Source organism: Pollicipes pollicipes, unplaced genomic scaffold (assembly GCF_011947565.3).
Source record: "Pollicipes pollicipes isolate AB1234 unplaced genomic scaffold, Ppol_2.1 Scaffold_6052;HRSCAF=7182_pilon_pilon_pilon, whole genome shotgun sequence".
In the NCBI taxonomy this organism is placed as follows: domain Eukaryota; kingdom Metazoa; phylum Arthropoda; class Thecostraca; order Pollicipedomorpha; family Pollicipedidae; genus Pollicipes; species Pollicipes pollicipes.
Genome location: NW_023596805.1, coordinates 15,517,851 through 15,534,983, shown reverse-complemented (window position 1 = coordinate 15,534,983; position 17,133 = coordinate 15,517,851). Strand labels below are relative to the sequence as shown.

The following is a 17,133-nucleotide window of genomic DNA, read 5'->3' as shown; positions in this document are numbered from 1 at the left end:
TGAGCACCAGAAACCATCTCATACAGCAAGCCGTATGGTAATAAAACAGGTTGGTTTTGACCTTGGTCTGACCTTTAAGGCCTGACTTTAGGTCAACGTTATTTGCTCATTCACGATCTGTGTTACCTCAGAGACGTACGGCTTCAGTTCGCCTTACACTACGTTGTTGCATCAGATTGAACGATTCCCTAGAAATTGACTTCGCTGAAACCATGTTCACAGTTTGACCTGCCATAGGTCAGTGCCCTTACAAGGTACATCAAAGTTGTTGAGACCAAACGATTTTGAAATTCAAATGTCTACAGCCTTGCAAAATTTGGCGTCGCTGCACCGCACCGTTCGGAAACCATTCTGGAAAAACTTTGCGGGGGGGTGTAATTTGACCCCCACCCAGGCGCGTGTTAAAAATTGGGAAAATAGGTTACTTTTACTACTTACAAATGCAATAGGAGCTTTAGTTGGCGATTAACAAATACGAAAGGAGCCTTCTTTTGTTGCCATATATGCAAAGGTATCAGGTAACGCTGTCGTCCTGCATTCCGTCAGTGGAGGATGCTTTCGTAATGAACGCCTGGGAGTGAGTAACTGTATACTTACCAGCCAGCTGGCAGCTTCGTTCGAAATATGAGCAGCCTGGGTAGTTCTATAGATATTCTAAATTAATATGGTTTTGTCAATGCTACTCGGGACTTTTCTATTTCGGTTCACATATATTTCTGGTATCTGGCATGCTTAGCTGTGGATAACGCCTACAACTTGTCCTTTAATGGGATGTTTTTCATAAGATGTTGAAATTCATTATCGAATGCATATTTAACTAGAATAAATGCTGGATGACGGCACAAGGGTTGATTAACTTTTGACTTTATTCAAATATTTCTACCTTGTTTTGAGTTAATAAGTTTGACACAAATCTTGCGTGGTTCTGAAGTCAATTCTGATTTCGAATAGTATTACGCAGGACTCCCTCGTGCACAAATAAGTCCTTCAACAAATTTTGCGTCTGTCGTAGCACTGTCATGTCGCAAACCGTTCCAAAATTGTTCTAGTCATCGTCTCTAAGTTGTAGCACACATTGTAAACTGTTCGATTGCTGGATACGTTATGGTTCGACCCACCTTCCAGGGCGCAGCCATTCAGCTGTGCAGGACACGACAAGCCAGCAGTATTCTCATAGAACATTAGCTTGAAGAAGCGCGGATCTCTCTTCTCCAGGCCGGCGCAACCCAATGCCGCACACAGCAGCAGCACTGCTGCCATCTATGAACAGGACGGAGCATCACGCGGAGTAGGAGCAGCGTATGAGCAGCGTATATGGCCTCGTTCAAGAGTTGTGACACGCCTGGCTATAACCCATAGACTACCCAAAAAGCCGGGCTATGTCATGCAATGCAGCTCGCGTACGGTGTACAGGTTGTGATGCAACTACATGCCAAGACATGGATCGTTGAAAACCTGGGTTCATCAGCACCCGATCATAGGGGTTGAAATAAACAACTGCCATCAAGTGGTTACGTGACTTCTTACACTTGAAAATTGGCTGGAGGTGACTCCAGCATTCGACTCACCAAAATAGAGACGTGGGTCACATGATTCTCGCAAAACGACGATGGCAAGACCGTGGCTGAAATGACTGAGGAATACGTACTTGCTTGAATAGGCAAGTTTTCGACAAGCTCTTGCGAGTGACCCTTCAGGGCGGTCGCCAGGTTATGTTTGGTGACAAATTTCCAAGCCTGACATCAGATGCCGAGACGGGTCCCCAAACCTGACATCAGCGACCGGGGTGAGTCTCCATGCCTGACATCAGCAGCCGGGGTGGGTCTCCGTGCCTGACATCAGCGGCCGGGGCGGTCTCCAACCCTGACATTTGCGACCGGGGCGGGTCTCAGAACGCAGTACTTACGGTAGGCAGTGAGCAGGATCGACGCGCCATGCTAGCTACAATGACGCGAGCAGCCGTCTCAGGTCCAGTGCTCAGACTCCTCGAGCGCGCGATCTTATAGGCCGCCGAGAGAAAGCCCTCGGGCTACCGGTGGCACCGGCCAGCACGTCTCCGACCGGGCTCGCGATAACCACGGCCTCCTTGGAGTGAGGAGCGAGAGGCCCTGAAGGGGAGGGACAGAGGAGACGAAGGGGTGGGCAGAGCGGAGGGAGGTGGCCGTGCCCAGGGAGCCGGTAGGGGTGGCGCAGCAGGAGAGGCAGACTGAGGAGGGAGAAATAGTGTGCATTCTCTCACCAACTTTGGGCGAGGCCCCTTTTCGCCAACTCAAGGCACGATAGCTTCACGTGGAGTAGCAAAGTTCAGATCAAAGCGGTCTCCATAACTAAGCTAGAGTAAAAAATCGGGCTAGAAGACCGTTTGCCACATCCAGGGAACAGTTCTGCGCCTTAGATCACCTTCCTTTATGAATAAGGTAGCCAATACTGGACATCAGGGTGCCTAATTTTGTGTTATGTTAAGGAGGCTTCTTTGTTGGCTTGGGAGGACCCCGTTACAAACTAAGAGACTACTGTTCTGGATTCGGATGCACCATGTATATTCAAGTCACACATTTTTGGAACAGCAGACCCTTCTCGCGCATCAGATAACCGCAGTTACGGATCAGAATACGATTTTGTGGAATAACGAGACCCCTTGGCTATATGTTAAGGGCTCCTTATAAAACGAAAGCATCCTGTTCCGGATAAGGTGGCCTCTCTATTCATCGGGAGGCTCTTTCATGAAGCAAGAGGTCCTGTTTTAGGTAAGCGAGACACTGCTAGATAATTAAAAGGCCCCATCTAGGCTGCTTAACTTTCCACATTTATTTACTTGGATATTATAAATGTCACAGTTTGAAAAGGGAACACATTCCACCGGTGCCTCTCCCCCGTTAATACAGCGTTTCGCAGAACCCCTCCCCGTGAGGAAGCGCCATTTTTCCTAGTGGGGCCCAACTGAAAAATCCTATCCCAACTCAAAACCTTTGCCCATAACAACCCACACAGGTCTTAGGTGTTTCAAAGCCTTGGAATGCATCAATAAAATAACTGAGCCAAAGGCGGTTTTAAAGTTCATTCCCCTCATGCATCGTCGCCCGGCTGATGTCCCAACTTCGGAGGGAAGACGGCCCGCCGCGGCCGCTGAGCCGCCGCTGTGCTGACAGCTGACAGCTGAGCCGCCGCTGTGCTGACAGCTGACAGCTGAGCCGCCGCTATGCTGACAGCTGACAGCTAAGCCGCCGCTATGCTGACAGCTGACAGCTGAGCCGCCGCTGCTGACAGCTGACAGCTGAGCCGCCGCTGCTGGCAGCTGACAGCTGAGCCGCCGCTGCTGACAGCTGACAGCTGAGCCGCCGCTATGCTGACAGCTGACAGCTGAGCCGCCGCTATGCTGACAGCTGATAGCTGAGCCGCCACTATGCTGACAGCTGACAGCTGAGTCGCCGCTATGCTGACAGCCACCGCGTTTTCCTCACACCCATCACATTCACGTCTTGAATCCTTGCAGTGACTGCCTCACAGCTCAGAGGCAAAGCCAGTGCCTTCACAAGAAGGGGGAGGGGCACAACGTTGAGAAAGGCTCCTAAAAAATAACTTACTTGATATGGCCCAGTTGTATCTGTTGGGCACAATCTTTGGTGTTCTATGTTTGGTTGTGCCCATAACTGGAACAGATAGGAACCACCACCGGGAATGCAATGCGGTTTGTATTGTGATTTACTGGCACCATTCATTTCACGAAGTTTTAGTAGACTCTTTTATGAACCATCAATACGCAGAGGTTATGCCAGGATCGTTCCCGGGTTCTACAGAGATAAAAACCCTGTGCACGTAATGGTAGATCAAAATAGGGCTAAACATTTGCATTGATATGGTCAGCCCATGCTCGTCTGCAAATCTCCAACATTCAGTCAGAATCTATAAGGGAGAAACATTATGTAACAAAGTTCTGAGCACGTGCGTTCGCAAGTCTAAAAACAAAACCGCGGGGCTCGGCGCTGCAGTTCCGTAAGCCACGTGGCATCGACCACGCGGCGACCACACCTAAGCCACGTGGCATCGACCACGCGGCGACCACACGTAAGCCACGTGGTATCGACCACGCGGCGACCACACGTAAGCCACGTGGCATCGACCACGCGACTCACACTAAACGGTGGTAAACAAGCGGTCAAAAATGATGGCACCTCTGAAAGAAGCACTTTTGAACACCTCAGCCAATTCATGTGTTGAGAGGGTAGTCAGGGCGCATAATTCCCCTGAGCGTCTTTAAATTGATGCCAGATGAACGGAAAGAATAGATTAGCATCTACAGCACTGTAGACTGGTGCTGTCTGTGGTGGTAAAACTGGAAGAGTAACAACAGAATATTCATTTTTACGTGTTACTGTAGCTGTTAATATGTCCAAAGGACGGCCGTAAAATTATGACAAGATAGGCTTATTCTTACCTTTGAGCGGTACCAATTGACTTTGGAAGGCTTTCGGAATGGCTATTTGATGACGGTCGTTCTCGCGCGCCCGCCGCCCACCGCCCGTCGTTACCTGCAGCAGCCAACTCCACTCGGTTTTCCGGCGGCTACAGCCCCAGCCATCGCTCTACTTACTCCTGAGACGGCAGGTGCGCAGCCTCCAAACGTGCTGCGCCATTTGTTTTACTAGCCGGTTCTTGAGCAGAATGGACGTTGGCAGGCAAAGATGAGTTGGCATTTTTACCTCCTCTCGATCCACTGTATTGAAAACTTACGAGACCCCTTCCTTTTCCCGGGAGAGCGGCACCGTAGACCACTAGGAGGCAAATTGTCCTTCGCTATCAGCACGCCTGCCGGCTAACCCTCCTGGCGACACGGGGCGAGATCCACGCGTCGAGCCAGGTGTCTTTTGAGGATATATTATACGACTCCCTCCCTGACGCGGGAGGCCTTCTGACCCGCGCAGCCGGCCCCGAATCGACGCAGAAACACGCAACGACACAACAGGATATCTGCTTCACATGCGGGGTTAAGTTCGCCTTAAAGGGTTCCTGGCCGGAATGGGGTGAAATGCTTTTTGTTCGGCACTGGGGGCCCTGATCAGCACAGGACCCTCTCATTGCCTCAATGTAGAGTCTTATCGTAAGCTCTCATCTTTCCTTTCGTTGCCATGCTGTTCCAGGCGTCTGCAATCGTGCAAGAGTCCCTTTGACTGGCATTTACGGTGAGTCTTACGGGCGGGAGCCTTATAGCCAGCCCTTAGAGACCTTCAGCCTTCGAATCGAGCCCTGATCTTTGGTGCTAAAGCGCCCTTGAGGCCCCTTGTTTGGGCCCCTCAAACACGGCTCCCGGCCGCACCTGGGTCACGACGCAGGACATCCTGTTAGGCGCTGCGATCTCCTGACCGGCTCAGGGCCTCCATTGTTTCAGGGACCGCGACTAATGCACATCGCGGGTTGAGGTCTTGTTCTTGCTTGGAAATGGTCTGCCAGGACTATGACCGACACGAAGCCGTCTATTCCGTGTTGGTGGTCTCTTGCCAACATAGAGGCCTACACTTTACCAGAGGCTCACAATAGGTGTAAGAGGCTCAAGGACTGATGTTTGAGGCCACGACCTTACGCCCCCGGGGCCGCAACAGGTTACAACCACCCTTGGAGTCCGAAGGCCTTCCGGTTGCACCCTCGATGCTTGGCCTCGAGGAGCCCTTGGGCCCCTCTCCGACCACCTCGAACATATCCCCCAGCCGACTCGGCGCTTCTTTCCGACGCATGACCCCTGTTAGAAACTGCAGTCCCCAGACCAGCACACGGGGCCCCCATTCCATATGAAGCATAATGAGCATAGAAAACCAGTATCCGGTTAGGAAAAACTCTGCGTCTTTTAAATGTACGGCGCATTGGAATATGCATGAAAAAGCATATACATATAATATCCCGCAGGCCGGTTGTTTCTTGCTACCGTACCGTTTTAGAGGCCGGCCCGGTGGAGTTAAGGGCAAACTTCCCGCTTGCAGTCCAGCCCGGACAGCAGCACCCTGCCCGCTTGTAGTCCAGCCCGGACAGCAGCACCCTGTCCGCTTGTAGTCCAGCCCGGACAGAAGCACCCTGCCTGCGTGCAGTCCAGCCCGGACAGCAGCACCCTGCCCGATTGCAGTCCAGCCCGGACCGCAGCTGCCGCTGCGACTGATGCCAAACTGTCCGCAGCTGATGTGATTTGCTGACGCTGCGGCTGCCGTGGCGTGCGTCAAGGGCGGCGCGGCTGCTGCGCGGAAGGGTAGGACGCTTCTGCGCGGGGAGGCAGGACGCTGCTGCGCAGGCGAGCAGGACGCTGCTGCGCGGACGGGCAGGACGCTGCTGCGCGGACGGGCAGGACGTTGCTGCGCGGACGGGCAGGACGCTGCTGCGCGGGCGGGCAGGACGCTTCTGCGCGGGCGGGCAGGACGCTTCTGCGCGGGCGGGCAGGACGCTGCTGCGCGGGCATGCAAGACGCTGCTGCGTGGGCGGGCAGGACGCTGCTGCGCGGTGTCCGCAGCGGTCGCCACCAACCGTCATCATGTGATGGACCGCCACCAAGTCTGCACTGCATTCCATAGCCGGAACTTAACATGCCTATCGGGTGGCGTAACCTTTCTCCAGCGCTTTTGCCCCCTAAGATGGCGACTACGGCTGCGGCAAACAGCAGCCATTTAAAACCTCTGTGCATGACAATCTTTTGAAAAAGCCATGCCTTTAATCTTCAATCACGGTATCTACTCACACACACACACGCACGCACGCACACACGCACGCACGCACGCACGCACACACACACACACACACATATACATATATATATATATACATATATATATAATCTTTGCTAAATATATTATATATATATATATATATATATATATATATATATATATATACATATTTAGCAAAGATAACTGTCGCATGCAGTGTGGCCGCACCTTGTTCATTCCCTGGCATTGTAATGTTCAAACATTGTGCGTCGATCCACGGCCGGCGCGTGCAGCGGGCGGCAATCGACGATTTGCGCCGATCGCGTGCCGTGGACCTACACTAAAGCAAAAACGGAGCCATACATCACGGCAATTATCTCAAAACACGTGCACATCAATGTGCTCAAAATTACGCAAGGAACTTGCCTGCGTAAGTTTCACATCACTGCGTTCTATGGTTTCATGAAGTTTGGAAAGTCAACTGAGACGCGATGTTCGAAAAAACTACATGACGTCATTTGGGCCGATCATTGACATATTGACGTACAATTTATTTCCAGTCGCGATATATTGTTGAGGACCATCAACTGGTGTTTCCTACGACGCTCTGTTGTTTTAATTTAGACATCGAGGGCGGTCACATCGACTCCCCCACCAGTCTACGTTACGGAAAAGGGCGAATCAGAGCGGTGGTAAAAATACCCATAACACGGAATTCTATATATAATATCTCTTAACCTGTGGCAAGTGATGCAGCCAATTCACAGGAGCACACTCAGCTTATTCCGAGTTCACACCCTGCATGGTTTCCTCTCGGTGAAGTCCACCGTTATCCAACCAATCAATGTTTGGTTCGCACCTCCCGAACCGCACACTCTTTTGTTAGAGCGGCTCACAAATACGTTGCGGTCGGATTACATTGCCAAACCGAGGCTGCACAGTGAAGTCCGGCTACGCCCATCACCAGCTCAGTGAAAGGGCGTCACAGCATGCTGCTTTAAACAGCGGAGTCCGGACGATTTCAGCCGTAGACGTTTTCAGCTGCAGACATCTTCAGCCGCAGACATCCCAGGAGACAGCAAAACCTGTACAGGAGAGAGGAGGAGGAGAAGGAGGAGGAGGAAGAGGAGGAGGAGGAGGAGGAGGAGGAGAGGAGGAGGAGGAGGAGGAGGAGGAGGAGGGAGGAGGAGGAGGAGGGAGGAGGGAGGAGGAGGAGGAGGAGGAGGAGGAGGAGGAGGAGGTGAAGGAAAAAGAAGAAGAAGAAGGGACTATCCAGAACTTATGTGCTTATCGAAGCCACTTTAAAGGTACGCTCTCGACTCAGGAAAATTGCGTTGGCAAAACCCATAAATTTCAGTTTATACAAAAAACATATGTACTCTTCCACGCACTATTTACGACAATGATTTTTGCCCTTTCCGTCAATAGGCTAAGGCAGAGACGCTCCGATTGGGCATGCCTTTTCTTCCTTCCGGTTTCAATAAACAACCATCGCAAACTTGCTGTGGTTGTTTATTGTTTAAAACTGGGGTCCACTGATCCAACCTGTTGTGTGTATGAATGGACAACAACCCTCAACCGCTACACTTCGAACGTGTGGCAAAAGAAACACCTATCATGTCAATCTTATGCGCAATCCAGGTTGATTGTAACAGCGTAATTACTTAAGGAGTCTCTTCAGTGATCATGTGGTTATACTGCTGCATGCGCACTCGGTGCTCATTGAGCTCACCTACGCTCAGCCAGCCTAACTACCTTCGGAAGGCCCTGGCAATGGTCGTACGTTCGAAGGTTCGCTATCACTCGGTGCCCATTGAGCTCACATACGCTCAGCCAGCCTAACTACCTTCGGAAGGCCCTGGCAATGGTCGTACGCTCGAAGGTTCGCTATCACTCGGTGCTCATTGAGCTCACCCACGCTCAGCCAGCCTAACTACCTTCGGAAGGCCCTGACAATGGTCGTACGCTCGAAGGTTCGCTATCACTCGGGCAGAAACATGTTTTTCAAACACACCACCCAATCAGCGGCCGCTGTGCCTGCAGCGGTGATGCAGTAAACACACTCGGCAGCACTGGTGCCTGCAGTGTTTGACACATGAGGCTGTTTGGAATTAGATGACAATGATGCAATAGCACAGTTACCTGCAAACTTTTGTTCAATCATAAAGTTACGGTGCTCAAGATAAGTTTTCCAAAACAGAATATCTAGATTACTGCATCTACTTAAGCGGCACAGCTGGCCTTGGCAGGGTGGGAGTTGCGGGGGGGGGGGGCACAGGGCTTTCCCTGATTTTTCTGGGGTGGCAAAGCCCCATCCCAGAGAAAATCATCAAATGTGTCTATCGTTGTTTTACCATTCGTTTTACCAACCTTATGAACAGGAACCAGAAGCCACCGGAAGTTCCATTTTTTGTGTTTTCGAGTCGAAAAACTGATAGATCCAGGCGTTCAGTAATCGCGCAGAATAAACCTATTTCTGTGTTTTCCATTCTTTATTTTGCAATACTTCAGTGAGCTCTTTTCAAACTGAAAGCTCTGAGGGATTTCACGGTTTTTTTCGTTTTAAAAAGATAAGTATTGATGACTGGGAACGTAGATCGCAGATCGAAACGGGATGAAAGCTGTGTGTTGATATTGCGAGCCATATTCATCTGGGAATGTTCAGCTTTCATTTGGACTTGGGTTTTTAAAAAAATCAGATTAAAATAGAATTACGATGTGTAAGTACGTAAGACAACACAAAAATGAAGCTTACTTAGGAAGGAACACGCCCTGAACTGGCAATGACCAAAAGCAGCCATTAAGGCACCCCAAGACGTTGATGGGCATGCATGTAAAAAATGTTACAGAAGGCGAAGGTGCTGATATTTTTCCAGTCTTTTTCCCTTTACCCCGTCCAGCACGTCATGTGAAGATACGGCAGACTCGGCTCCCAGCACGCTGTGGGATGTGGCGAAACGACCAATCTCTGACTGTTTCATGCTTTGCAATACCGCACAGGAAATGTCGCGGGGCAGTGCAGCTATCGACGTGCTGACGGGTGTTTGGCCTTTGTCCTACATTGGACGCATTTTTGTCCAATTTATGCCGCCAAAATGACCGTTTCTTGATAGAACGACATTGCGTTTTCGTCGGGTCAACGTGCTACTCGCCTGGGGGCTCGGCCTAGCGCATGACAAACATGACTGTGACGTGACACCAGGCACCTCTGCAGCAGAGGAACGGTCAACTGTTGACATAACTTTGATTGCCGCGCCGTTCACACGCCAGTGGCTTCTGAGCTTCTCCTGTCAATAACAAGTGCAAATAAAAAAGAGAGAGCGTGGCGCGTAACTGGCACATCCTGGTGTACACGGCCAACTGAGTCTCACTCCTCTAACATCTATTGTCCTCCAGCCCGCTCTCACCTTGCTTTTATCTCCTTCCTCTTTCCATCCTCCTTCCTCTTTCTAGCCTCTATTTGCTTTCTAACCTCCTTCCCTCTCTCCCTCCTCCTCTCTCCATCATTTTCTCTTTCCACCCCCTGTCTCTATCTCCCTCTCTCTGTCATAAAAGCGGTTTCAAGTGTCCAAATTTGGTGGGGAATAAAGAAGGGCGTGTATGACACGAGGTTGTGCGAATCAAGCATAAGCAGCAGGGGTTTCTCCACTCAGACAGAAACGACGCTGGAAGTTTGAGCTGGCTTGCCACCTGTCATTTGCCAGTGCACAGGTCACACAGCACGTGAGATGGGTCAGTTTTCTCCTCTTAATATGCACGCTCTCCCCGACCCCACCAACACAGGCGTGAGCATGTGCAACGACTGTCGCAGCAAACACTACGCAGGAAAGCCGCGAAGGTGGCGAACTCTGCGGGCGGAGTTCACGCTACCTCAGCAAAGCGGACATTGCCAGCAGCTTCTAGAGCATGGTGGACAGAGACGCATCATATATCGACCGTCTGAGTCGCTGGTCCGGACCAGTCATGCCACCCAGCGTGATGAAATACAGCCGCAACACAGTTAAGAAACGCATGTTCGACGAAGAAGCCTTTTGTCATTTACACTGAGGAACGCTTGAAGGTCAGCCGGCTCATTGGGTCTGACGGCCCGGCCCTCAGCGAAGCTGCCAGCAATCGCTCGGGAAAGGGAAAGACATTGTCTTCTCAGACTACGGCATCGATTGTGAACGCTAGTGCTACGGTCAAGACCTCGGAGGATTGCCCTATTGAAACTATGTAGTCGCGCAAATCAAAGCGGCACGACGCTGACCAAAGCTCGGCAAAAGCATGTGCAGAATACTCTAGCAGACAAGCAGAAACCTGATCAAAGCGGCACGACGCTGACCAAAGCTCGGCAAAAGCATGTGCAGAATACTCTAGCAGACAAGCAGAAACCTGATCAAAGCGGCACGACGCTGACCAAAGCTCGGCAAAAGCATGTGCAGAATACTCCAGCAGACAAGCAGAAACCTGATCCTCTTCATATATGTTTGCGACAGAGAACGCTGGACCAAAATTCCGACGCAAGTTTTGGTGACATAACACCTTCGCAAAACGCGTCAGACGTCCAAAAGCTTCAATCCACGCTTTCCAAAATCTAAGAGTCGTTGAGATCATGAATATTACGTTGAAAATGCATGTTTCAGTGAAAAAGAAGCGTTGCCAGGCTACGTTTTCCGCTCTGTCCACATGTCCGCATCGGCTGCTGTAAGAAGCGAAAAATGTGGGTCGGCTGCAGCACGACGTAACTTGAATGCAAACCAAGGTAGGCTATCTTCCGTCGAGCGAGGCCCAGCCATGGTAGACCGTCCTGCACTGAGAGAGGCCCAGCCATGGTAGACCGTCTTCTGCTGAGCGAGGCCCAGCCATGGTATACCATCTTCTGCCGAGCGAGGCCCGGCCATGGTATACCATGTTCTGCTGAGCGAGGCCCGGCCATGGTACACCATGTTCTGCTGAGCGAGGCCCGGCCATGGTATACCATCTTCTGCTCAGCGAGGCCCGGCCATGGTATACCATGCTCTGCTCAGCGAGGCCCGGCCATGGTATACCATGTTCTGCTGAGCGAGGCTCGGCCATGGTAAACCGCCCTCTGCTGAGCGATGCCCGGCCATGGTATACCATCTTCTGCCGAGCTTGGCCCGGCCATGGTATACCATCTTCTGCTGAGCGAGGCCCGGCCATGGTATACCATGTTCTGCTGAACGAGGCCCGGCCATGGTATACCATGCTCTGCTGAGCGAGGCCCGGCCATGGTAAACCGCCCTCTGCTGAGCGAGGCCCGGCCATGGTATACCATCTTCTGCCGAGCGAGGCCTAGCCATGGTGAACCGCCTTCTGCTGAACGATGCCCGGCAATGGTACACCATCTTCTACATAAAATACATGTACGCATATGTCTCAAAGACCTGCCATCCTACCGGTGAGCGCGTCCACTAGAGAAGCCCGTGATTCAGCGGCAGGACTGCTGCCCTGCCCCGGGTCCGCACCGAGCACGGTCGTCGACGTGTTATGTTGCGTGCCTCTGTCAAGTCGAACGAGGCGTCGGATGAAGTACCAAACGCAGACACTGTGCCGGCATTGCGGACAGAGATGAGGAAGCGGCTGACAACGGAGCGATGGACGTGCAGGAAACGATCGGTTCAAGTCAGAAACATTTTATCGCCGCCCCATGGCGTGGTGTGCATTTCACGCAGTTAACATTCCGTTTTCACATGTATAGTTGCAAATGTATGTACCTGGGACGCTTGCCCCGTTGCTACCGCTGCTGATGCCCATCACGACGATGACTTTCCAACATACTGATCACATCTCTTGGTATCGGTTTCTTAAGGTGTCTCGCTCCATTAGCTCGCACTTTGGCATCATCTACTTGATGTCAAGTCACAACTCTCGCCCCTCACATCTGTTATAGTCTTGCTCTCACCGCGGTGTACAAGGGTCCTGGCATATTTTACAATCCATTTGCCACCGCAACACCCGCCATCCCTTGGACACCATCCATCGGAGCACCCACCACCGTATGGAACATTTCGAGTCTTTTTAGTCATGTGGTTCTCATGATTCCTAATACGCGCTTGGGTGGGAGTCAAATTGACCCCTTGAAGGGTTTTCCGGAATGGCTTCCTGCTTAGCAAAGCTGTAGACAATTGAATAGCGAATCGCTTAGTGCAATACGTTTAGATGTACTTTGTAAGGCCGCTGACCTACGGCAGGTCAAAATCTGACTATTGTTTCAGCGAAGTCACTTGCTAGGGAAATGTTCAATCTGATGCAGCAACGGAGTGTTAGACGAAGCCATGCATCTCTGAAATACCTTCTTAGGCATCACAAAAGTTGAATGAACACATTGCATTGACCTAAGGTCACTTATAAAGGTCAATCAGGGTAAAAGCCAGCTTGTTTGCTCGCCCCAGAGCCTGCTGTATGAGACAGTTTCTGGTGCTTGTTTCGAATTAATTGAGATGGAAACCCCATCGCGCATCTTCCAAGGGCTTATTAAAGGTCAGAATAGGTCACTGAACTGGAATCACCCGAGTCAACATTTTGTTTATAGAAACATTCGGCCTAGCGTAATCTTTGTTGCCTATTCAAGTGCAAAACTCAAAGCAGTCTTGTATGATTTTGGTCAACATGACCTAAAAAGGTTTGACAAGGTCACTTACCTTAAACGAGCGGGTGACTTCTTGCTTAGAACATGCATCTAGGTTCTGGAGGCACTTTGGAGTCCAATGTGGAGTTTGACCTTGTTGAGCCTTACTTGACCCGAAGGTCGTGGTGTAGGAACCTCAAACTCTGACCTAGGTGAGTTTACGTACAGGCTGACACACCCTGTGCATTTCTCAGTTCCTGAGACCTCAGGGGGTGTCATATTGACCCCCCGAGCGAAGGCTTTCCAACCGGCCGCCCGGGTACGTGTTAAGTCACCGGACGCGTGTGGCATCTTATATATCTGAGCTTTCTCTCTGGGCCCTTTTTTTTCTGTCACAGGTGCCTGCGCGCGTGTTGTGCAGCACAGCGTGCACATATACCCATTACATCGAGAAAAAAAAGTCTACAATTATGATGATGATCGGGGTTTTAGGGCGCGCCGACTGCTGGGGGCACTTTGCAGCTTTGCATAACAGCTAGGTGGCTACCGAGGTGTATAAATTGCTGTAAATTCTAGGCTTGTCAAAAATGAAAACAGCTGTCCGACGCCAAACGTGCGAGAATGGTCACCGATAAGGTCTGAAAAGGTAAGACCTGGCGCATCTCGTTCGAAATAAAGTGTCCGCTCTTTGTTGAACTGTGGACAAGAGTGAAAAACGTGGCGAACCATAATTAACGGATCACGGGTACATTCAAGCTGTTCTCCACTGCACAAAAGGTAGCTATGTGTAGCGTGCGTGTGGCCGATTCGTAACCTGCTGATGATTACTTCTTCGCTTCTCAACTTAAGTGAGGTTGAAAACCATGGATCCAGTTGTGGCTTGATCACCTTTAACTTATTGCTTGCAATGGCGTCCCAGCAGCGTTGCCATTTCCCCTCCACATAAGCTGCGATGCCAGGGTAAAAAGTTCCTTGCCGGCAAGGGTAAAGGACGGGTGCAAGGGTAAGGGCGTTTTGAGCATATGGTGATCGTATGACAGTTTAAGAACACTGACTACGACAGCTTGAAGCTCCGTGTTTAAAATGAGCCTTTGAGGAGATACGCTGTGGTGCACGGCCAGGAGAACGTCACCATGTGCAACAGGGCCAGCTGGTAAGTCTCGCCACCAAAGAGCATAACCCGAAAGACTAAAAACGCTGTCAGGCCCTAGTTTCGTCTTCTGGAGACATACCACCACCGGACGCCGCTCGCTAACGCAAACTTGGAGATCCTGGTAGCTTGTTCGGACGCCCCTGCATTTCCACTGTAAAATATTCGTCATGAAGCTAAAATGTGAGGATGGTCCTTAGCTCCCACCACTCCGCGGTATCGACGCCTACAGAGGGGAGGGGGGGGGGGGGGAGGCATGTGCTTGGGTTGTACGTGTAAAACAGACTTACTTTAAAAGCATTCGGCTGAGCCGGCCTCAACAAATCCAGACAGTCCAGCTACGGGGTTCAAGGACCCACCGGGGTCTGATCCCACCGACGCCGGCCGGGTTCTGGGTCGGATACGTGGGGTGCTGTCTGTGGGCGAGATGGGCTAGGGAGGGTCACGCTCTTTCCGGGCGCCCCGCTCTAGACGGCCGCGGCGCTGGTGAAGCAGCAATCCTAGGTGGTGGCGCCGGAGGAGGACCCATCAGGTGCCTCAGCGCCCCGGAGGGGCCTCCAGGGGCCTCTACGCGTCGTCTGGGCGGTGGGACGGCTGCCCCGCGGGAGCGAGCCCCTAGTCTGCCACCGACAGCCGATTAATCGCCTTCGTCCATTTTGCTCAACCAGACGCGCCCGCTTGGCCTCGCGGGCGCGCCCGTCAGCTTCATGACGATCCATCGTCTCTGCTACACCCTCACGGGCATTGACGAGGGGTGTCTGCGATGAGAAGACCGGTGGAGTCGCAGACGAAGGAATGCCCGACGGCGCGCGGGGACTGCAGCCACGCCGAACCGTCGTCCAACCGTCATTCGTTGACGATTCAACCGGTGCCAAGGAGGCCGGCAGCACGGCGGCCACCGGCTGCTCGGTTGATGAGGAGGGAGCATGGAGTGCTGGCTGCGAGTCCAGTGGGCGTACTGAGGGTACAAATGATAGGCCAAATGACATCATAAGTTCCAGAAACTGAACAGCCGTCATTTCCTCGATTAGATTAGTGTGCGGCAACGAAGCTTTCACTTTCGATGCGTACAATGTTTTTGCGTTGGTTTCGTTATATAGTTCTCGAGCTTCACGGAAAGGTATGTTTGTAGAAGTTTTAACTCAAATGATTCTTTTCCTTGGCGTAGGCTGGGCATGCACGGTCGAGCGACGTATGCGTAACCTGATCCTTGCCGCAGTTAACGCGGTAGGGCTTGTGAGAAGTGCAGACTTCGCTCATGTTCTCGAGAGACGCAGATCTGCCACACGCTGCGCGGTTCCGACAGTTGGGTTTGGTGTGACCAAATCGCGAGCACTGATAGCACCGCATGGGTTGGGCACAAACTGACGAACTTTCACGCGGACGTATCCATGTACTGATGGGTCCAAAACGGAGGTGGGCGTTGGTGCTGCATTTGTAAATGGCCAAGCCATTCGGTCCTTTTCTTTGCCGTTGTTTTTGTTGTTTATTGGTGTTTTCAGGCGCGTCGACTGCGCTAGTCATTTTGCGCACATAACGATGATTTTACTTAATTAGTATGGTGTGGAAATGACCTGAAAATCAATATCTTTTACAAACGAAAAGATTTGTTTGGAATCAGGAAAGGAGGATCTGTCCCCGAGCACATCGCTAATCGTCAGGGACGAAGCCTGCGGACCAAAGTGACGTCGTCGTTCTTCGATGAGGCACGGACATGATGCAATGACATGGTGGACAGTGAAAACGGCACCACACCGCTGGCATGGGGATCTGTCAGCTCCCGCAACCTGCATAAAGCCACTTCTTCCCACCGCACACTGCGAGAGCATGAAGACCACAAGCCCAACTCGGTTTTTGTCGCGCCGAGCTCATTGCCGCCCACTGGTCCCCACAGCGCTGCAATTTGATTTTCAGGAAGGTCTTAACTGCCGGGTAGAAATCTCTGGCTGGGATGGGAAAAAAAACACGAATATATGGTGCCACCACTGCTCGCTTAGCAGCGGCATCAGCCAACTCGTTACCCACAAAACCGACGTGACTGGGGATCCAGCAGAGGGCAACTCTCTTTCCAACCCGATTCAACTTTCAGGCGTGATACAATGTCCTCTATAAAGGGAAATGATGGATAAATACTTCAGTGCAGAGAGACTGCCCAGTGAACTAGTAAAAATGGCGTGTGAAGATTCTTCACTAACTTCTATGAAGCATATCGCCTTGGTAATAGCAATTAATTCCGCTGTGAAAACTGACGAGTGGGTCGGTAACGAGAACGATCGAGAGGCGGAACCGCTGACGAAAGCACAGCCCACGCCATCCGAGGTTTTGGATCCGTCTGTGTACGTCAAGGTGTATCCTTCATAACACGCCCGAAGCTCAAGTGCCCTGGGTCTCATTAGGTGTGGCGTGACGTCTTTTTTCCTAATTTCCGTAAGCGAGGTGTCAATGAAGGGTATGGTCACTTGCCAACGAGAAGCCAGGTGGCTTACTTGCTTTACGCCTCGAAGAGAAATTCCGCACTCGAACAGTAAGGCTCTCATTCGGAAACCAAAAGTCAAAGCGTGCTGATGCGGTCCATGACGAAGGGAACTCACGGCAAACCGAGAAAATACTGCAGAATATGTTGGATGAAGTGGAAACCGCCGCAGCTTCAAGGCATAACGTATGCCGAGCATTTTCCTCCTCGTCGAAAGTGGTGGCTCGTGTGCCTCTGTTAAAAGGCTGACGGAAGG

General features: G+C 51.5%; 1 long non-coding RNA gene across 3 annotated transcripts in view; it reads right to left on the bottom strand.

Annotated features, from left to right (window-relative positions):
- Positions 1-1,121: 1,121 nt before the first annotated feature.
- LOC119104884 (uncharacterized) overlaps positions 1,122-17,133 on the bottom strand; it is a 28,320-nt gene continuing 12,308 nt past the window's right edge. For all 3 annotated transcript variants that reach the window (XR_005095002.1, XR_005095001.1, XR_005095003.1), the window contains one exon: positions 1,122-1,260. This is a non-coding gene — a long non-coding RNA (uncharacterized LOC119104884). The remainder of the gene's footprint in view (positions 1,261-17,133) is intronic.